We start from the raw sequence: 24,838 nt of genomic DNA, 5'->3' as shown, positions 1-24,838 counted from the left end.
GATTATTGATTTGGTAAAAAATAAAATAAATAATTAAAAAAAATTAATGGTTTGGGTCGTGTATCAACAATCAATCCCCCGTAGAAGGTTCCATCGAAACAATTATTTATTTCAGGTTACCTCGTCTCTTTGTTAAAAAAAAAAAAAAGGAAGTCCGGAGAAAAATGACAAGAAGATATTGGAACATCAATTTGGAAGAGATGATGGAAGCAGGAGTTCATTTTGGTCATGGTACTAAGAAATGGAATCCTAGAATGGCCCCTTACATCTCTACAAAGCGTAAAGGTATTCATATTACAAATCTCACTAGAACTGCTCGTTTTTTATCAAAAACCTGTGATTTAGTTTTTGATGCAGCAAGTAGGGGAAAAAACTTCTTAATCGTTGGTACAAAAAATAAAGCAGTGGATTCAGTAGCATCAGCTGCAATAAGGGCTCGGTGTCATTATGTTAATAAAAAATGGCTTGGTGGTATGTTAACGAATTGGTCCACTACGGAAACGAGACTTCACAAGTTCAGGGACTTAAGAGCAGAACAAAAGATGGGGAAACTCAACTGTCTCTCCAAAAGAGATGCAGCAATGTTGAAAAGAAAATTATCTACCTTGCAAACATATCTCGACGGGATCAAATATATGATGGGGTTGCCGATATTGTGATCATCGTTGATCAGCAAGAAGAATATACGGCTCTTCGAGAATGTGTCATTTTGGGGATTCCAACAATTTGTTTAATCGGTACAAATTGTGACCCAGATCTCACAGATATTTCGATTCCAGCAAATGATGACGCTATAGCTTCAATCCAATTGATTCTTAACAAATTAGTATCTGCAATTTGTGAGGATCGTTCTAGCTATATAAGAAATCGTTGATTATCATTAAGAATAATAAGATTAATTAATTATTTGGCAACTCCATAGATTTATTGGATCGGTACTATTTTTTTTGAATTTTTAAAAAGAGATAAAAAAATACTGGGGATATTGATATTATGTTATGATGTTATGTAATTTCTTGGTATCGTAAATAAAATATACGATTAATGATTCAAGTTAGTGAGTTGAGAAATAGATGGTTGAATCAAAATAATTCTTTTTTTTGAAGTTCAATTTCAGTCAGAGGACAATATGAATGTTATATCATGTTCCATTAAAACACTCAAAGGGTTATATGATATATCGGGTGTAGAAGTAGGCCAACATTTCTATTGACAAATAGGAGGTTTATAAATCCATGTCCAAGTACTTATCACTTCTTGGGTCGTAATTGCTATCTTATTAGGTTCAGTCATCATAGCTGTTCGGAATCCACTTGTAATTTTCGGAGTTTTAGCACCGGTTAGTGAAGGGCAGAGAAGCTTTCGAGTTATGAATCAGGTATAGAACCCATGGGGGATGCTTGGTTACAATTCCGAATCCGCTATTACATGTTTGCTCTAGTTTTTGTTGTTTTTGATGTTGAAACGATCTTTCTTTATCCGTGGGCAATGAGTTTCGATGTATTGAGTGTATCTGTATTTATCGAAGTTTTCAATCTATCCCATATTTCCTTAGCTGACATGCATGTTGAAATACGATTGAATTCATTAGCATCTAGAGCACAATATAAAACATTCATGACTTTTGCATTAAGTTGAGCCATTTTCTTATCAACCTCATCCTATTTTTTTTCGGATTTGGTTGATTCCACGCCATCAATTATTTTAGTGGATATGTGTGGTCCATTTACTATGATACTCCACATATCATAGTCAAATGCTTGAATAAAAATTTTTATCTGAGCTTTCCAATAGGTATAATTTGACCCATTGAAAAGTGGAGGTCGGTTTGTGGACTGCCCCTCGACTAGTGAAGCACCAACTTGAGTTGCCATAGATCTTTAGCTCTTTGATGGTTAAATCAAAGTAGGACTAGAGCACCGAGCTCTGATACCACTTATTACCTAACTATGCAATCCAAGAAGGGGGGTGAATTGGATTTTTGAAAATTTAAATTTAATCTAGAACTACAAAGATTAAGTAATAAAAAGCAAATTAGTTGAAGTGAGTGATTTAAGCAAAATGAAGATATTAGATGCAAGAGTGCAAGAAGGAAAAGAAAATAAGATAGAGAACAAGTAAGCACACCACAAACAACCGAGATTTATAGTGGTTCGGTGCCAACCTTGCACCTACATCCACTCTCCAAGCTCCTACTTGAGAATTCAAATCCACTAAACTGTATTCAACAAGAATACTACGTCGGTACCTCCGACTCTAGCTATCCCAAGCTAGAACACTTATTTTTCGAATACAAGCCAACCCAATATAATCCGATTCAAGGTTCGGATCAACCTTTCCACGTTGTAGAACCCTTCCAAAACTAAAAATCAACTCAAAAACAGAGTATAACAGTTAATCATACGAAAATACAAATGTAGCTCTTTTAATGAGCAAATAAAACTTTAAATGCACTTTACACAATAAGAAGGAAACTTTTCTGATTTTTCTCAAGGTGGTTGAAGACTTGAATAAGCTCTTGAAGAGTTGGTGAACTTGAAATGAAAGCTTCTTTAACTTCAAGAAGACTCTTTGCTTAGGGCTGAAATGAATACCTGAAAATTCTCTTCAAAACCTACTTTATTCCCTCCTTTAAGTACCTTTTATAGCTTCAAATGATGGTGGAGAGTGATCTGGATAGCTTTAGAGCCATTAGAGATCATTAAATGAGCATTAAATGCGCCAAAACGAGCTGAAAAACTAGCCATTATAGAGTTTTTCCGTCGCAGGGGTCGACTCATACACATCAGCCGACTCGACTACTGTGGCACAGAACAGAAAATGATTGTTCTGTAATTTTGGCGTGCACAGCAACAGAGATCGACTCATAGGATCGACTCATACACAGGGGTCGACTCATGGGGTCGACTCAATGGGTGTGTCAGCCAAAAAACAGCATGCCGTTCAGCTCCATTTAACATGAGTTGACTCATGGAGTCGATTTAATTTTATAAACATTATTTTCTTTCAAAATACACATCCAAAAAGTATGAAATTTTCTCCAATAGATAACAAATCTTCTGTTCTTGCTCTTGAGGCTTTCGAGTTAGGATTTGGTGAAATTATAATTTTATCTCTAAAAAATAATAAATTTTTTTTTAAGCCAAAATCATTAGTAATCCCCTCAAATGCTTTGTAATCATCAAAATCAATTCAAAAAGCAACACTTTGGAATCCCAAATCAACAAACCTAATAAGTCTGAGAAAATCCCTAAATGCTCTCACAGCCTGGTTCACCTTAACGGTCTGCCTCCTTTTTTATCTTCCGCATTAACAATATAATTAAAATCACCAATAATAAGAGTAGGCAATCCTATAGAACTGGCAAGGATGATCTGCTCCCATAATAGATTACGTTCCATATCATAAGCACTACCATAAACCACTGCTAGCAACCAAGAAGGAGAGAGATGGAGAGAAATGATTCCAAAAATAACTTGTTTGTTAGTATAATAGAACTCAATTTCCTCCAACTAACGCCTCCACATCACCACTATTCCACCAGAAAGTCCTCTAGCAGGAAGTAAATAAACTCTCCATACATGACCCATTAATCTTTGAATATGGCCTATGGCCTCCTAAGACAATCTAGTCTTAAGAAAGCCACAAATGTCAGGTCTATGCTGCCTCACCAATGTTTTAGCATAATTTACAAAAGATGGTTTGGCAGCACCCCGACAAGTCCATGCCAGTATTCTCATGTAGTTAAAGAAGAGGAGGAAGCCGACATTTCAGCCCCCTTGGGATCACAAACAGTTGGACTAGGAGGTTCTGTTTGACCCCCTTCAACATTCACAGCATCCAACCCCACATATTGGCGTATAGGTTGCTTCATACAAACATCTTTTCCTTCTAATAGTGACTTTAATTTTAAAGTATATGCAGAATGAGTACCTGAGTCAACACCTTGAAGCTTGTTGGTTTTATGTTGAAGCAGTTGTAGCCCTTGTACTTTAGATTGTTTTATCTTTTCCTTCAACTCCTAAGTTTGTTCTGCTATCTTTACCCCTGTTGGTCTCCACACTTAATTCCATGAAGTTTCTTGCTTCTATTTGTCGGGGCATACAGCACCAGCTGTTTAGACATATCCGCATCTGAAGTAATATCCTCCCGAATTATAACTTTAGATTGAGGAGGTGATTCAGATCCCGGAGAACTTTCTTTAGATGTGGACTTTGTAGGAGAACGCTTCCTTTTTCCTTCAGTGGCCCAACACTAGAAGTTTCAGCCTTGGTTGAAGATGAAGCACTAATCTCCATTGGCTGAAAGCTTGATTCTTCTGCTTCACCTAACAAAGGTGCGTACTTGGATCCTTGCCCCTTGTGCATCCCCTGATCAGTAGTTCTAGTCGTGGTCGGTGAAGTCTTCCTCGCTTGTCTTTTTGGTTGCATCCATTGGTCCACCCAACCTCCCTCTGACTTTGATGAATTATGATTTTTCCTTGCCACATCTACAGGGATAGGTGTAACTGGTATCCTTGTTGCTCTGATCCATGAACCATATAGCTATTTATTTCTGATCTCCTCTGACAGAAGAGAACATCCACACTCCCTAACTATTGCAGTAATCCAACCACAACTGTAATATATTTCTGGAAAATCTTCATAGATGAATTCTTGCCAAATAGAAGCATCATTTACTCGAACTTTAGTACCTAGGCAAATAGGCAAATCACCTTGTATTAACAAACAAACCCTGGCAAACCCCATTCTCGATGAAGCTGCGGTCCATTTATCCAAAAAGAGAGGTTTACCTGCTCCTGAAGCTATCCTCAGAATTTTTTCTTTGTCCCATAGTTTCAGGGGAAGCTCTGGCAACCAAACCCACACCCTCAACTACTTGAAGACATCTCGATTGGGTTTAAAATTTGGCTGCCAATCTTTCAGGGCAACCCTGCTAACGACCAAGGCCCTTTATTCAGCACTCTGTGCTTCACCTCTTTTGTAGGTAGCCTTAACATTAACACCCCCTCAGAAATAGGGGAGACCTGAAAATCTCCCTCCACACTCCATCGGAGCTTAAGCTTCTTCTGTACAAACTCCAGTGGCAACCTGCTCCCCAAAAACTTACCTAACAGAGAGGACTTCATTTGAGAGACCGCTGGACTTATCTCTTCACCGGAGAAGACAACCACCATGTTGAATCTCTCCTCCAGCGTAGCTATATCCACAGCTGAGGCACATGAAGTTTCCCACCTGAACCTTCGAACTCCCCGAACTACCTGTGCCCAGGATCTCCCCACCTCCGACGCAGCTCCAACCCTAGCGGACGAACTTGTCGAAGGAACCCGATGCCCACTTCCATCGACTGCTGATGTCGGCTTATCAGGAGACGTCGACACCCTCGGAGGCGATCGATTGCCTCCCCTGCCCCTTGCTCCTCTCGCTTGCTTCTCTACTCGTTGGGATTTCAGATGAAACCCTAGTCGAAATTTCCCTTTCTCGCTCATTCCGCTCTTTCTCTCTCTAAATAGTCGAAACAAGCATGACCTCTTTTAAAAGGATGTTATAGTTGAAATAATTCTTAAACTACCGCTCTCAATCTTGATCCAATAAACATAATCCTTTCCTAATCATCATAAAAGTTATGATAATATTTTTAAACTTTGGTGCAATATTCTTGTTAAAAAATACTCTATTAGTTTAGACTAATCTTTTGATTGACTTTATCCTTTGAAAACCTTAAAAGATACACTCAAGTTAGTTATAGGTGGGACTATCTCATAGCATCCGACGGAAGATATTAAACTTAGATTGGGAGGCAATCCAATTTTGTAAGAGTAGTCTTAATAAAAGTCTAACCGAAGACTTTAAACTTAACACTCCTGAGAGGTAACCTAAATCTTTGTATTTTACTTTCATTTTTCTTTTTAGTTTATTTAGGAACCCAACTTCGAAAAGGATTATCGGTACCAGATTGGAGGAAGAACTACATCTGCTATCATCAAGGCCCAAGTTGAGCCAACAACAAATTAAGCCCAGGTGAACTCCTTTTTTTCTTTTCTCATGTATCACAATCTATTTCTCTCCTCCATTGAGGATAATGTTATTTAAGTTGAGGGAGGAGAATAACTAATTGTCTTCAAGTATGATCAGAAATAATTAGTTTTATGTATCCAAATTTTATCTTGAATTGAAGTTAATTTGGCACCCTAATCAATGAATGATTAATAGTCTAGATAATTTTAGAGATACTGAGGGATAAATTATTAAAAAAATCCAATGAACGGTAGGATTTAAAATTTTGGAGTGATTCCAAAATCTTCTTCCTACCATCATAATGAAGAATCCACTTCATGAGGAAATGGGTGGAAAGATCAAGGTATGCAAAAATTCTTCTTATTTTTTTTTAAAAAAAGATTTAGTATTGTCTCATTAAGTAACCAGATCTCTTCACCTAAGTAAGCATTGTGGTTCGCATCAAAAGATAGGGATGTTAAGAGATCTGTTATAGAGTCAGTCTCATTTCACAGCTTTTTTGGGACTCAAGTCAATAAGTTCGAGGAGTATTCTACACTTAATGTCCTAAAGCCAACTGGTTTGAGAGTCATTGATCAAAAGCTTGCTACAAGATTCAGCTAAAAGACTCAAAAGGCTAAGACATTGTACTAGACTCTTTTTGAAAAAAATAAAAATAATAATAATAATAATAATAGATAATAAGAGGACTACATTGTAAGAAGATAATAAATCCAGCTCACATCAAGTTAAAGGACTTAAAAAATAGAGTAGGGAGTTGGAAAAAAAAGATCTCTAAAAATTTTTATAGATAATACTCAACCATTAACTGGATCGAATTAGTAATCCAATGAAGTAGCTCTTTAAAAGTCTAGCCGGATATCAGCTGCATTTAGAAGTACCTATGATAACTTTTCATTCAAGGATAAGTCGGTGCATATTGCTGATTTATCTATTTTACTCAAAGACGAGTAAAGTTCAAGTTGGAAGGTGTGATAAACACTTAAATTAAGTCATTAGAGATATTAAATATTATAATAATTGATATATTTTATTAAAATTTAATATTCTCTAGTCTATTTTATAGGTAATTAGGAGTTTGGGCTCATAAAACTCAAATTGAATTTAAATTAGCTCAGATTCGAGTGAACCAGGCAACCAGCTCAAGGGCTAATCAAATCCAAGTGTAAACGTAACTTACTTTTAAAGGGATCAGATGCAAACTCTCAAGATCCAAGGGTCCAAATTAGAAGATAATCTTTCATATGGATCCGAGTGTGAATATGACTTAAAGATCAACGGCTAAAAATAATCTCCAAGATCCAAGGGTCAAGCTTCATGGCAGCTCAACCAACAAATCCTAGAAGAAAGTTTGTGCCGCTCCAATTTATGCTCTAGAGGGAGACTTCACATGGCCCAACACTCCTCTCTCTTAAAATCCTAACACCATCCAACTTTTCCCAAATCCTCAGGCATGCTATTCTATGAACTCTACATCCCCTCAAAATCCCATCCTTTCTCATACCTCATAAAGTCTCCACAATGCTCTCAAACTCTTCATGTGCCTCCCAACTCCCCAAAAGCCTCAACAACGACTTTCACGTCACATCCAAAATCGCGCTAAAGCCTTCCCAACTTTTTCTCACACACCCCCAAAACCTTTTTCCACCAAACTCCTCAAGTCCACATGGCCCCCACTTTTCCTCCTATTGCTTTCCTATGTACGTGCTCTCCCTTTCTCACACAAACTCTTCCTCCCTCTCCTCTATATAAGCTTATGCTATCCCCCTTTCTCTGAGGAAGCCTCACGCCCCCTTTTGTGGGATCATCTCCCATAAGCCTTAAGCCTCCACAATCTAGCTGCTGTCCCCTTCCTTTCTCTTCTCTTCTCCACATCCCAAAAAGACTAGGAGAGATCCTAACCCTAGCATTCCTTCCACCAATTCTAGGAGAGGTCATAATCCTAGTGCCATTACCCTTCTTCTCTATTATTTCCATACTTCCATCTATCTTTCTTCCTTGGAGTTCCTAAACTAAGCCTTCCAACTATTCTGTCGCTGCCTACATGGAGAAAGATGAAAGATTTGAGGAAGCACACCTACCATTGGTCGCAATTAGAATATTCAACTTAGAGTTAATTATCTTGTATTATACTTTTATCTTTTCTTTTATGTATACTTTATTAGATTAATAAAAAATCTTTTTATTGCAATTTTCCTATCTCTTTATGAGTTTCTCTCAATCTATTATTTATTTTATTTTTATTTTTAAAATAATCAGACTAAGATCCCTACGGATATGATCCCGACTCACCCTATCTACATAGTAGTGAGTAGGATTAATTTCGATGTACTACAACATGCACCAGCTACCAAGGACTCTTAGACGTTATATGAATGATTATAGATCAATTGACCAGGTCAGCACTGTCAAAATTACCATTATCTTTAAATTTGTTTTTCAATTAGTTGTTAATTTGTTATAACTGTATATCCTTATCTTCTCTATTCTTATCTCCCTAGATCAGATTGTATCATTCAAATTGTATCCTTATCCTTATCTTTCTTTACCTACTCATTGTATTATATACATGTAAATATCAATCAATGGAATACGGTTCAGTATTTTTCTCTTCTTATCATGGTATCAGAGTAGCAGTAGCAAAGAAAGGAAAATTCAATCATGTCTTCTTCTCCAGCCACTAACTCTAACAACTCTTCAGGAACACAATCAACTGGGCTTATGATTGTTGATAATTACAACAATCCTCATTATCTCACCCTTTTGACAATCTTGGGAGTATTTTGGTCTCCAATATCCTTACCGGCGATAATTATCCAACATGGCGCCATGTGATGATTATAGCTCTTACCGCCAAAAACAAACTTTGTTTGTTGATGGTTCGCTCTCACAACTAGATGCAAAATCTGATAATAGATCCATTGCAATACAATGGTGATTTCTTGGATTCTCAATTCCATCTCAAGGGATATTAGTGACAGCATCATTTACTCTAGTCTGCAGCTGTAATTTGGAAAGAATTAGGAGAACGCTTCTCTCAAGATCATGCAACCAAAATCTATCAACTTCGTAGAGATATTGTTTTGAATTCTCAAAATCAGTAGCATGTTTCTGTTTACTTTAATAAGTTGAAAAGACTTTGGGATGAGTTGTCCTTCCATGTTTTCCTACCTGAGTATAGCTATTGAATGGCTAAAGCCATTGGTGATATTCAACAACAGGAATGCTTAATGCAATTCTTTATAGGGCTAAATGACTCATGCATCCATAAGATTGTAGATCTTATTAGTGGATCCATTACCAATGGTCTCCAAAGCATACTCCTTACTTCTTCAAGAGGAAAGGCATCGTGATCTACATATTTCATCTATATCTGGGAATGCTCTTGCTGCAGCAGTTGCGAGGAGACTCTAAGAAAAAGTTCAAGAAAAAAAGATCAAAATGTGATTATTGTAACCGTCTTGGTCATACTCGTGACAAATGCTATGCTCTTCATGGATATCCCAACCAATCAAAGGCAAATGAAGTCCAGTCCTCTCCTTTGGAAGAAAAAATTCTAGCAGCACCTCCTCTCAGCATGGCTCAATACAATCAGTTGCTTGCTCTCCTCTCCACCAGTCCAACACCAAATAATCATAGCAACTCAACCACTGCAGATTCGCAAATAGATGCTAGTTTCGCTGCCAATCTTGCTAGTACGTGAGGTTTCAATTCTTCTACATGGATTGTTGATACTGGTGCGACAAATCATATGACTTGTTCTATTAATACTCTTAAGAATTTTATGGTTCTTAAAGCCTCCTGTCCAGTTCAACTTCCTACAGGTGATATAACTTCCATCACTCATATTGGTGATGTTGTTCTTTCTCAATCTCTTGTTCTCCATGAAATTATTTATATACTTGCATTTAAACAAAATCTCCTTTCTGTTAGTGTCCTCACCAAATCCTTGAATTGCATCACCATATTCACTCCAGAATTTTATTTTTTTAGGACCCACACACCTAGAAGACGATTGGAGTAGCTAAGAGAGATGGCAACCTTTACTTATTGTAGTCTGTTCTCCAAGCATACAGCACCGATTTTACACCTAAGTTTGATATTTGGCATCAGCGATTAGGCCATTCTTCTTGCTTTCATTTAAATTTTCTATTTAGTGTCAATAAGGATGTTATAGTGTCGAAGAATTGTTTATGTAAAATCTGTCCCATGGCTAAACAATCTCATTCTCCTTTTCCACTGAGTTCTATATCATCTACTTCTATTTTTCAGCTAATACATTGTGATGTTTGGGGCCCATATGCTACACCTACATTATCTGGTGCTCATTTTTTCTTAACTATTGTTGATGACTATTCACATTGCACTTGGGTTTTTTTGATGCATCATAAATCTGAAACCTCCACCTTCTTAAAAAGATTCTTTGCAATGGCTCATACACAATTTGGTGCCCATATGAAATAAATTCGCAGCAATAATGCCAGTGATTTTTTTAATAATGAATTTTCTTCGTACCTGACTGATCATGGCATTGTGCATCAACATAGTTGTGTAGGGACCCCTCAACAAAATGGGGTAGTTGAATGGAAACCCCAACACATTCTCCAAGTTGCTAGAGCTCTCATGTTCCAAGACAACCTGCCACTAAAATTTTGGGGAGAATACATTTTAATAGCAACTTATTTGATAAACAAACTTCCATCCACCATTGTCCACAATCAAAGTCCTTTTAAACTTCCTTTTGGATCTAAACCCACTTATAGTCATTTGCTAGTGTTTAGTTGTTTGTATTTCGCCCATAATATCCATTATCAACACAAATTTGATAAGAGAGCTCGCAAATGTCTTTTCATTGGTTATCCAACTGGCCAAAAGGCATACAAATCATATGATTTGGACACTTACTCTATTATCACTAGTCGAGATATTGTTTTCCATAAGTAGGTGTTTCCCTTTAAACCAGTCCCTACCAAGCCAGTGGAGCATGCTGTAATTCCCCTATCAATTTTAGACTCAGATTCTTCTCCACCAACATCTGTCTCTATTGTTTCTCAACCAGCCTCAACAACTTCTCCTCCACCATCTTCAGTACCCTCTTTATGCCATTCAACCAGGATCAAACAATCTCCTCCATATTTGACTAATTATCAGTGCTCTAAAGTCTCTCTTGAATCTACTTCATCATCTACACCAGGAACCAGGTATCCCATTGCTAATTATCTCTCTTATGATAAATTTTCTATAACACATTCTTTTAGATGACAAATCCATTCCTGTGTTGTCGAAGGTGGGCAAGTCAAGAAAGGAAGAGCGCTGTACATTGCTAACATTAGAAAATAGAACAATCGTGAATTCCGCATAACTGGCCGAAATTAAAGCCTTGGAAGACAACCATACTTGGGTTCTTACTAATCTGCCTCCAAATAAATAGGCCATTGGATATAAATGAGTATATAAGGAGTCAAATACAAGGCAGATGGATTAGTTGAGAGGTACAAGGCATGTTTAGTTACAAAAGGATGCACTCAACAAGAGGGGTTGGACTATCATAGCACATTTGCATTTGTTGCCAAGATGGTCACTGTTCGGTGCTTACTAGCCATTGAGAAGCAAAACAATGACCTTTATACCAGTTGGATGTACACAATACATTTCTTTATAGAGATTTATATGAAGAGATTTACATGACAATTCCATCAGGTTTTGCTCGAAAGGGGGAGCATCATGTACGCAAACTACAGAAGTCTCTATATGGGCTTAAGCAAGCATCTCGTCAGTGGTTTGCTAAGCTTTCTCACACTTTATTAGAGGTTGGTTTTGTTCAATCCAAAGTTGATTACTCACTGTTCATTCATAGCACTGGCTCTCACATGACATTTATCCTAGTATATGTGGATGATATTATTATGATGGGAGATGATACATCTGTAATAGCATCTCTCAAATCATTCCTCCATTCTAAATTCAAACTCAAAGACTTGGGTCCTCTCAAATATTTCTTAGGTTTAGAAGTTGATCGTTCTACTAAAGGCATTTTTCTAAATCAAAGAAAATATACTTTGGAGCTCCTCCATGAATCTGATCAACTAGGAGATAAACCATGTGATTCTCCTATGGAACAACATTTAAAACTTACTATTTCTGCTGGTGATATAATCTTGATCCAACTCTATATCGACAACTACTTGAAAAACTTCTCTATCTTACAACCACTCATCTAGATATTGTTTTTGTAGTCAACATGCTCAGTCGGTTTATGCATCAACCTCGACAACCTCATTTACAAGCTGCCATTCATGTACTAAGATACTTAAAGGGTACATTAAGTCATGAAATTCTTCTTTCTTCCACTAGAACCATGCAATTAATAGGTTATTATGATTTTGATTGGGCAAGTTGTCCCATCACTCGCCGTTCAACTTCAGACTTTTGCATTTTCTTAGGAGACATTTCTTGGCATTCAAATAAACAATATGTTGTTTCTCGATCTTCTGCTGAAGCTGAGTATAGGTTTATGACATTTGCAACTTGTGAACTCACATGACTACACTATTTGCTATGTGATTTTGGAATTTTACATCCCCAAACTTCAACTCTAGTTTGTGACAATCAAGCAGCCATCCACATTATCACAAATCCTGTATTTCATTAACAAACAAAACACATAGGAATTGATTATCACCTAGTTTATGAAAAGATTGAAGTTGGTCTTCTCAAGACAATCGATGTTTGCACTTCAAATTAGCTTGCCGACATCTTCACTAAAGCTTTAGGTAAAAATTAGTTTCAGACTTTAGTTCGCAAGTTGGGCATTTTTACTCTCTATGCACCAACTTGAGGGGAAGTGTCAAACTTACCATGATCTTTAAATTTGTATTTCAATTAGTTGTTAATTTGTTATAATTGTATATCCTTATCTTCTCTATTCTTATCTCCCTAGATCAGATTGTATCATTCAAATTGTATCCTTATCCTTATCTTTCTTTACCTACTCATTATATTATATACATGTAAATCTCAATCAATGGAATTTGTTCAGTATTTTTCTCTTCTTATCAATTTTTTGCCAATCAAAATCACTTTTATTATGGAAAGGCTAGCCAAATTGTATACAGATGAAATTGTAGGGCTCCATTGTACTCTAATATCTATTGTATTTGATTGGGACATAAAATTTGTGTCTCAGTTCTAAAGGAGTTTGCATCGAGCCATAAAGACTAAGTTGAAGTTCACTATAACATTCACCCTCGAACATATGGTCAATCAGAGAGAACAATTCTGACCTTGAAAGATATGTTGAAGGCATATGTTCTAGATTTGAAGAGATTCTAAGATGAGCATGTACCATTAGTAGAGTTTGCATATAATAATAGTTATCAGGCAAGCATTTAGATGCTTCTTTTGAAGCTCTGTGTGGGAGAAGATGTAGGATCTCGATAAGATGAGATGATATCGATGAGAGGAGGCTATTGGTACTAGATATTGTTCAACAAGCAGAAAATAATTTAGCTCATCAAACAATAGCTCCATTCAGCTCATAGCCAATAGAAAAGTTATACTGATAATAGAAGAAGAGAATTAGAATTTCAAGTGAAAGATCATATATTCCTCAAACTATCTCCTAACAGGGGTATATGGTAATTAGGGTATGAGTTTAGCGAAGCCTTAGGTAGGTAGGTCCTGTTGAGATCTTGGAGAGGATTAGAGAGATTGTCTTCCTCTACTGCCCTCCCTTGTCAAAGTTTACAATATTTTTCATATCTCTTTACTAAGGAAATATGTACTTGAGCCATGTGGTAGAGTTTGGACCGCTTTAGCTTACAAATGATTTATCTTGCAAGGAGTGGCTAGTGAATTGTGGATCAAAAGTCCAATGGAGTAACCATATAGAATAGGAAGTAATATTCAGGAAACTTGAGGAGGAGATGCAAGCCAAATATCCTAAGCTATTTCATGATCCAAGTATGCTAATTTTGAGGATGATCTTTTTTTTAAGGTAGAGAAGATATAAGAACCAGTCCAAACTGGGCACATTTTGGATCGAAGTCAGTAGGCCCAATTGACATCAGTTCACAAATTTTAAAAATATAGAATTTGAGATTGGAGCAGAGGAATCACAATCCCCTATCTAATCTCTTGTCTTGGGGATAAAGGCCATGATATCATGGCTGAGGCAAATGCTACAGGGCCAGGGTGAATGATTGTTTATTATTGGATACATTGTGATCGACAAATGGCCAACATTATCCATTGTTCAACTGAGTCTCTCTCTCTCTTTGAAAACTTTTTCTAAATTCCCCTCATTCTTTATGATTGATCACCACCTAGATGCCTTCCTACTTTCTCTACCTTTGTTCCTCATCTTTGATGGTTGCTATGTCACCATAGCCAAACACCATTGTCCCAAATCCCCCTCCCTTTTTTTATCTAAAACCTTCCATACATTGTGTTCCCCATTTCAAGTGTAGTCGCCCTTTTTCCATCGGAATCCACTGCTATCGGTCGCAATTTGCTACCACCACCACTCACCAGTAAGTTCCCTTCTATCCTCCTCCATTCTTCCTAAGATGAGCCATATTCCTTATAACCTGACTTAAGATCTTGATTTCTTTTCAATCAGTCATGTACTTGGGCTACCATTGTCTCAAGCCACTACCTTCATCATCGCCTATTGCTGAGGATCCTCACCATGCCATTGCTGATCACCACCCTTCTTTCCCTCCCTCTCCTTCTTCACTTTTAGATGGAGTGAATCTTCTTTTGCATCTTATTTTGCCATGGAAAAGAAAAGGAAAAAAAGAGAGAAGAAAGAAAAAGAAAGAAAAGAAAAGGAAGAAGGAAGAAATCCAAGGCCTGGTATGATCTCATCTCTTAGCTTAGATTCACAATTTGATTAGATCTAGATTTTTTCCCTTATGGCCAACCTGAACCACATAAGCCGAACTTGTGATCAAGCTTAAACCGTGAGTAGACAAAGCTTCAGTCTCTTTGCTTTATTTTCTTTTTCTCTCTCAATTGAAGGCTAACAATGTTGGTTATTTTGATCAAAGCCTTCAACTCTATAGGAACGTTAGGTCTATGGATTGGACCGCATGTCAAAGGCTGTGTTTATTCCTATGGAAAGGAATTTTTAGATCCAATTAATTTAGGATGGTAACACTACAAGGAAATAGAGCATTAGTGATAGAAAATTTATTATGAAAAAATTCTATCATAAAATTATGATGGATTTATGATGGATCTATGATGGATAAAAAAAATATTTTTTTTGGATCTTCGATGATAGATTTGTAATGGATACTCCCATCACTACAAGATTCATCACAAATCTATCATAAATTTGTAACAGATTTGTGAAGAAAAAATATACAAATTTATGATTACTTTCAATGATGGATTTGTGATGGATATATCAAATATAAAATATCTATCATAAATCCATCATAAATTTATAATGGATTTGTAATAGAAAAAGATATAGATTTTTAATAATTTTTAGTAATGAATTTATGATGAATATATCTGACAAAAGAAATCTATCACAAATTTATAATGGATTTGTGATGAAAAAAATTATAGATTTTTTGTTACTTTCAGTGATGAATTTATGATGGATATATTGACATAAAAAAATTATCACAATCTATCACAAATTTATGATGGATTTGTCATAGCAAAGAAATACAGATTTTTAACTACTTTTAGTGATGAATATATCCAATACAAAAAAATTATCATAAATTTATGATAAATTTTTGATATAAAAGAAATACAAATTTTTGATTGCTTTTAGTGATAGATTTATGATAGATATATCTGATGCAAAATATTCATCACAAATTTATGATAGATTTGTAACAAAAAAGAAATATAAATTTTTGACTACTTTTAGTGATAGATTTATGATGGATATATCCATTACAAAAATTTCATGATAAATCTATCATAAATTTATAACCAATTTATGACAGAAGAAAGATATAGATAAAAGCTTTCAATGACAGATTTGTGATGAAAAAGTAAATCACAATTCTATCCTTTTCTTCAAAGTTAAAGGCCCATTTGGATGTCTAGAATTTTTAAACTTAGGATAACAATCATGATAGGATATAAGATTAATTTGATCTCATAAGATTGTATATCAAATATTTCTTTGGTAAAAAAAAAAACTTTATGTAAATAATCCTATCCTATGTTTGGATGATAAATTAAGATTTTCTTCTCATCCATTCTTAATTTCTCTCCCCCCTTCCTTTACTATCCCTTATTTTACTAAAATAATAAACTTATTATTATCAAAATATCATATTAATCATTAAAATTATAAAATAATTTATGTCAAGTAATGTTAATATATCATTATGTGTTTTTGAAATTTAAAATTAAAACTCATTCCGATTTGGGATAGATTTGAAATTTATCCCTATGAATTTGAAATTTGATCCTTAGATACTTGCTACTCAAATCTAATTATATATGTGTATATATTATTTATTTTTATAAAAATATTGACCATAGATCTGACTCAATTTAATCTGATCCAATCTGATCCAATCCCACTTATTGAATCGACTTAATTCAATCCAATCCAATCCAATCAGAGATGGTTACTGGATGGGTATGGATATAAAATTTTTTATTAATTACATGATAGATATGGATATTGATCGATCCGACCTATACTTAATGCTATTCTTAACTTATTTAGTAGTACTCTATAAATTTGAAAAGAGTTTAAAATTTAAAATTTAAATTTATTTAGATTTAAAATTTGCCCATCAGATTTCTCATATCAAAATTTAATTTTATATATTTATATAAGTAATAATTTATTAAAAATATATATTTAAATATATATATTTTTAATAAATTTTTATAATTAATATATATAATATATTTTTATAAAAATATATAAATAATAGGATAGTATGAGGATTTAAATCCTAAATTGTTGATGGCCTAATCACTACCTTAACCAACAAGATCCAACTATCCATATTTAAATTAGATACTAAGATATCTATTTAAACTCTTATTTGTGTGTATATATACATGTACATCACAAAGCCCTAACCATCGTTTAACCTTTCCCTATTACAGCCACTCCAAGCCTCCCATTCGATTGAGACCATAAGGATGGAAAAAATAGAGGAAAAATTGGGGGAAGACATAGGACAAATCAATGAGAATGAAGAAAAGATGGAACGAGTTGAAAGATAAAATATTTTTCCACATGGATTGGTAATTTTCTTTTCCTTTCTCCTCATTTTTTTTCATTTCATTCTTTTTAAAAGTGATTTATGGTGAAGAAGAGCACCTGAGGGAGATCGAAGGATGGGGGGAAGGCCATCATGGGTTGGAGGGTGGGAGGAGGTCATTTACGAGGGGAGGTGGATGGGGAGAGGGAGAGGAGAAGGCAGAGGAGGGTGAGAAAGGAGAGGGACCAGAAGAACAAGAGGGGGTGGGGGAAGGCAGCGGAAGAGGGGGCGGGGGATGCTAGACCTTATTCTAAAGAATGATAGTTTGATAAGGTGGGGCAGGGGAGCGAAAGAGGGGGAAGGGAATGCTAAAGCTTGTCCTAGCTGATACCTTGATGAGACAAGAGAGGATAGCAGAAGAAGCAGAAGGTATTTTTATTTATTTATTTATTTATTTTATTTTTTAGAGAAAATATGCACTCGATGCTATAGCTATCATAGATATCTTATGAACTTTATTATCAAAGATGCATAACAATGTTTATCTAAAATATATATATATATATATATATATATATATATATATATATATATATATATATGAAGCAGTTTGGATGCTTCTACAGTAGTTTTAAGGAAAATGTGCACTTGATGCTATAGCTATAATAGATGTCCCATGAACTTTGTTATCAAAGGTGCACAACAATGTTTATCAAAAAAATCTGGATATATGAAACAACTATAATCTAGTTTTTGGCTTTGCTTTGTAAGGTACTTTTATATACTCTTATACGGTTTGCTTAATATTGGCTCCAAATGCTTAATATACTCTTGTGTGTATGTTTGCTTTTAGTTTCATTTTTATGCATATGTTCTAACTTCCTTTCTAGTAACGGACATGCATACACATTTATTTTTATTTTGATTAATTTATTTTGTCAAGTTTCTATTTAGCAATTGTCAATTAATTGTACTCATAAAATTGTACCTTTTAAATTGGACATTCATCATTTTTTTAATTTTTTAATTTTTTTATATTTTATCCAAATAAATACTAATAACATTAATTATAATGTATTAATATAGATTGATATTAGTGCAAAACTCATGTCTACTGATCCTAGTTGGATGTTTCGTTGGCTTAATAAGGACAAAAATGTCAGTGATGAATTTAAAGTGAGGGTAAAATACTTCCATGGATTTGTATTTTCTCAATCCAAATTTATCTGCAGAGACAAAATTAGGTGTCCATACTCAAGGTGCATAAATTTTCTCTTCTATAATCAAAATGATATTACTGTCCACCTATATAGGAAAGGGTTCATAGGGAGATACACTACATGGGATGGTTATGGAGAACCTTATGTAGGGCAATCATCAAGTGAAGTATGGACAATGTAAATTCATATAGAAACATAGTGATGGATGCATTAGGCCCTGAGTTCAATGGGCATATTGGTGGATTTGATGAAAAGAGGTTTGAATATGAACAGCCGACTGAAGAGACTGTAAAGTTCTATGATTTATTAAATGACGCTGAGCCGCTATGGGAGGATTGCAAGAAGCACATAAAATTATCAATGTACCATAATTATTAAATTATAAATCAGAGTTTAACATGAGCGAGAGTTGCTATGATCATATTCTTTCTATAGTAAAGAATATATTGCTAGAAGATGAAAAATTGGCAAGCAACTTTTATAAGACAAAGAAGATAGTGGCAAAGCTTGGGCTTGGTTATGAAAAGATAAATATTGTGTTAACAATTATGTGCTGGACTATAAAGCAAATGTGAAGATATCATGTTCTGTGTATAGTCACCCTTGGTATAAATCAAGAATATCAAGTTCCCATAGGCAGAAGGATATACCTTATCCGGTATTGCATTACTCACCACCAACACTGAGACTTCAGTGGCTTTATACGTCACAAAAAATTTTCAAACACAAAATATGGCATGCTTCTAATTATTGTAGAAATGGATATGTGATGCATACTGCTAATGGTGAGATATGGAAGTACCTCGATCGCACTCATCCATCATTTGCATCAGATTCGTAAAATGTGCGAATTGGATTATGCACGGATGGATTCAATCCCTTTGGATAATTTGGTATGCCTTACTCATGTTGTCCAATAATTATTATCATGTGTAATTTACTTCCTAGGATGTGCATGAAGAATCCATACATGTTCTTGACTATAGTCATTCCAAGTCCAAAGAACCCAGGCAAGCACCTAAATGTGTTCTTAAGGCCCTTCATAGATGAGTTGAAAATGTTATGAAGCATCGGGCTTAACACTTATGATGCATCTAAAAAATAAAACTTCCAGATGAGGGTGGCACTTATGTGGATAATCAGTGACTTTCCAGCTTATTCTATATTGTCTAGATAGAGTACTCATGGGAGATTGCGTATCCTTATTATATGAAGTATACTAAGTCTTTCATAATTGAGAGCGGAAAAAAGATGTCATATTTTGATTGTCACTCTCAGTTCTTGCCTAAAAATCATCTCTATAGAAAATAAAGGGATAAACTTAAAAAAGAAGTCATTGTGAAGGATTTGCTACTTCCTCGATTGTTCAGTGATGAAATATTGACTCAAATTTTTGTCCTCTCCAATATCACATTTGAAACAAAATGTGGTAATTAAAAGATAGCTAGATTCGGTAAAGAACATAATTTGATGAAGAAGAGTATCTTTTGAGAGTTGCCTTATTGGCATACTTATCTAATTCATCATAATCTTAACATAATGCACATAGAAAAGAATATGTTTGACAACATCTTCTATACAGTGATAGATGTTAAGGGCAAAACTGAAAACAACCTAAAAGCTAGAGAAGACCCGAGGAAGTATTGCAAGCATCCAAAGTTGGAATTGATGCGTTCAAATAAGAGCATTATAAAACCTAAGGCTTCTTACACACTAAACAAGAAACAACAAAGAGATATATGCCTCTAGCTTAAATAGTTGAAATTTCTTGATTGCTACGCTTCAAATATATCTTGGTGTGTGAATGTGGAAGATCTTTAGTATTATGGATTTAAGAGTCATGACTATCATGTGTTTATGGAGAGATTACTCTCAGTTGTATTTCATGATATGTTGCCTAATCTAGTGTGGGATGCATTAACCAAGATTAGCCATTTTTTTAGGGACATATGCTCAATAGTTCTGCGAGTAAAGCATATAGAGATATTTGAGATCGAATAAAATTATGAAAACTCTTTATAAATTTGAGAAGATATTCCCTCCAAGATTCTTTGATTCTATAGAGTACTTACCAATTTACCTAGCCTAGGAGGCAAAACTTGATGGATCTACACAACATCATTGGATGTTTCCTTTTAAGATGTAATATTCTTAAACTTTTATAAGCTTTTAGTTTAACTCTAAGCATGCTAAGTTATTATATGCCAATTTTTTAAATAGTGTCTTTATAAATTAGAGATATGCATGATTTGAAGAAGAAGATGCAGAATAAGACTTGTATTAAGGGTTCAATTTGTGAGGCATATATCATATAGAAAATTTTTATACTCTGCTATTTTATTTTGAACCTAGCATTTAAATAAAGTTAACTTAAATCCCATACAATGATGATGGAAGGTAGAACCCATGGGATATCTTTCTATTTTTTGTCATCTTGGTTGACCATTTGGTCTTGATAACTCCGGAAGGATGGTGTCTATGATGAGTATAAGGCTGCACATATTTATATCTTGTAAATACCTAAGAAATTATGCCATTTACTGAGTAAGTGTTAGAGACTTATATTATGAGTAAGTAATTATATATTTATCCTAATAAGCTAACTATAATTAAATTATAGAAAATATGATGAATATCTAACATTATTGGATCTAAGTATAGGTGATGAGGAGGTAGATAGATTATATGGATATGAATTTGTAGATCAGTTGAGGTAGTTTGTAAGTTCAAAATGCTTTCAAATTTTTTTTCTTCTCATATGGTAATGATGTATGTATTGATTATTGTTTCCATTAATAGGTGATAGAAGAAAAGAACCAAGTAGATAGCCGCATCATGTAAATAACACAAGGCCCTTCACATATAGTAAAGTGCTATAAAAGGTATTTCACGAATGGCTTCAATTTTCACATACAACTAGAACCAGAGAAGCTACCATAAACAGTGATGTTTGTGTGAAAGAAAGTTGCTATAATAACTATGGCACGTCGGCTGAGATATTAGAGCTAGAGTATTTTGATTGGAAACAAGGTTGTCTTATTAAAATGTGATTGGTATGATACATAAAAAGGGTTACGAATGCATCCTCATTATGGTCTAGTTAAAATTAAACATAAATCTAGACTATTCATGAACAAGCAATTTTTATTGATCCAACAAGCTCAACAAGTATACTAATGAGTTATCCATCAAGAAATAAAGAGAGGAGAGGTTGGTGGGTAGTGCACAAAACTAAAGTTAGGAGCAGAGTTGATCTTTCTTTAAGTAAACTACAAGATAAAAATATGATTTTCATGGTTGAAGCAGTTTATCAAAAATATGAGATATCTAGTCCAAAGTCAGTTGTACCAACAATTAAACTTGATGACTCAGATGCTCTCATTGATAGGGTTCATGTAAACATTGTAGATGAAAAGGAAGAGCATAATTTGGCACAACCATAGAGGAGGAAGAAGAAAAACAAGAAGAAGAAGAAGAAGAAGAAGAAGAAGAAGAAGAAGAAGAAGAAGAAGAAGAAGAAGAATTTGAGGAGTTTGAAGATAAGCTTGAAGAAGAAAAGGATGAGGCTCGGTTTTCTAGTACTAATGATGACATGCATGATTGACTTATCTATATTTTTCTTATAATTTTTTATATGCATAGAATGGATTTGGATTATGATTGTATTGTATATCCATCACATTGCCCGTATGTGACTTTTTGTCTAGAATATATTTTATTTATTTGCTCATTTGGATATTATATATTGTAATTGGTGCTTTGCCTTTTATTGAATTTTAGATTATTTCATCATGAAGAAGTTTATTATATTTTTATGAATATTATCCTTTCATGCACATAACTAAGTATTTTGGACTTTAGGACAAAATGAAAAGCCATTACCATATTATATAAATTTTATTTTGTATTGCAGGTACCATGATTAAAGATGATGCTAGTAGATGAAACTCAATGAGAGGTAGAATGATAGGTTCAAAATTACAAGAAGGACATAAAGAGAGCTCGTCAAACTCATCACTAACAGTATCCCTTCGGCTGCATACAGAGGTTGCCATTTTTCTGGATCAACATGAGGAACATGTTGATGGTATTCATTAATCTTATCTAGGATGAGAGGTATGAATCAGAGGACCCAAGTATTTATTGATCCTACAAACTGATAACCATTAGAAATGATGAATTAAAGGTATTTTTGAAATTTGATTATATATATATGTATATGTATTATATTGATATATAAATTTATGTATCATAAATTATATTTCATAATTTACTCGATTTTTCATAGCTTTGTTGATCCTTTTAGTGATTCATGCCATTGTTGTGATGATGAAGTGGTACTTCTTATTGCCTTAGGAGAAATGGATGATGGTGCCAATAAAGATTCATAATCTTTTGTAGAACAAATTTTAGATAATCTTTTACCATTCAAGAGCAAAAAGAAGAAGAAGAAAAAGAAGAAAAAGAAATGAAAAAAAATATTGATGGAATTTGGCAATATCTCTAAATAATTATGTGTAATTAGGAGAAGTCTTTCATTTTGATTTGAAAGATGACCCATATAATGTGAATGTGTAATCTTTAGGTTAATAGAGTTATGTTATGTTTGAAAAATTAATTTGAAAGCATTATATTAATTGTAATGTAGATTTTAAAATTTGGTAGATGTTCATATTGTTGGTGAACATAGGCAATTTCATGTATGTATTTTGAAATTTTTTTGAATAAATTATAGTAAAAGATAATTAAATTAATTAAATTAATTTAATATATATATGATCTAATCATCAAATCAATCTACTCTAAGATCTATGATATGATATGTTATATATAAAATCTAAAAAATTACTGAAGATAAAATCAGCATGCATGGATGTAAGCAGTAGATCACATCTACTTCTAATTTGAGTTCAGAACTCGATACTTAAGCACAGGTCGATAATCATTGCTGCTGATGAACATAGTAAAGAGGATCCTTGCTGGTTGCTTGCACCTGCACATGCATCCGATCTTTACAGGAAGTTCACTCGAAGTTTCAATTTGATCGGTCTACTCAGGAGTGCTAACTCACGCGAAGACCTTCTTCTTGGCTGATCTGAATTCTTTTTTCAAATCTCTGAAATCATTCTAGAGGTTGAAGATAGACTTCTGGAGAAGATGAAGAGATAGAAAAAAGATAGATAAGAAAATATTTTTTTTTTATTTTTTTTTCTTTCCAAACTCTGAGGGAGAAATCTTAAAAAATTAGATTTTGCGCACATCCCAAGAGAGAGGACTCTCCTCCTCTTTTTCATGCCAAGAACCATGCCCTGAAGCCCCTCAATGTGGAAAAATCCTTCTCTGGTCTTTTACATGCACAAAAGTGAGAAATAGACCCCTTTTTATTAGTGTGTAATGGTTTAGGATGAAGAGTCCTAAGGATCTTAGACTCTACCAAAAGATGTCGCACCCTCTCCCAATTCCATGTCAAAATATATCCAAAAAAATATGGGACACCCCTTTCCATATTTTTAATGATAAATTAGTTCTCTAACTAATTTTTTATGAAAAATTTTCTCAAAATATTGCACACATAAGGAGAAAAAAAATAAATTGGTGGCAAGGTCTTAGAGATAATATCAAATATTATCTATATAGTATCATATTTTAAATTAAATTTGAATATACTATTTAAAATCTGATCCTATCCAAATTTGGATGTGAGATAGAGAAGAGAAAGGACTCTTTGGCATAAAAAAATCTCATGCAAAAACTATTTCAGTATAGAGAAAGATGGCATCAAAGTGGGAGGCACATAGGGAGGAAGAGTCCAATCCTATATGGACTCTTTATTTCCTTATTTGAATCCAAACCAAATCATTTCTAGTTTAGCCTAAATAAAATAGATGAAACTTAATTTAATTAGATTCATAAATTTTTAATCAAATCTCAATCAAATTAAAAATTGATTGAATCAAAGTCCTGATCAAAGTAAAAATATTTCTTCCTTAGCGATTAGATCATCTCATAACCTAATTGGATCAAATCTAATTGAATCTAATTCAATTAAATTTTATTTAATTCTCTTTGCTTAATCAAATTAAACTAATCAGCAATCTAATTACTAATTAATCCTCCATTAATTTACTAACACTTGATAAATAAATTTATTATAATTTTTATATAAGATTAATCATCAATCAAATTGACGATTAAGCTCTTAAACGATTCTCAATCGTTGATCAACCACATGATCAGTCAGAAATTTTTTTTGAGTATGACTCCATAGGTTTGAACTTAAACCGATAGCACAAGAATAAATTTTGGAATCAATCGATATAACCATCTAGCAATAGTGACCCGACGTCCGAATAGATCGAATGAAGATGAAGCAACATTCAAGAACCTATTGGCGTACGATTAT

This window comes from Elaeis guineensis, chromosome 15 (assembly GCF_000442705.2).
Source record: "Elaeis guineensis isolate ETL-2024a chromosome 15, EG11, whole genome shotgun sequence".
NCBI lineage: Eukaryota > Viridiplantae > Streptophyta > Magnoliopsida > Arecales > Arecaceae > Elaeis > Elaeis guineensis.
The sequence above is the reverse complement of the archived record's forward strand: the minus strand, read 5'-3'. Positions refer to the sequence as shown.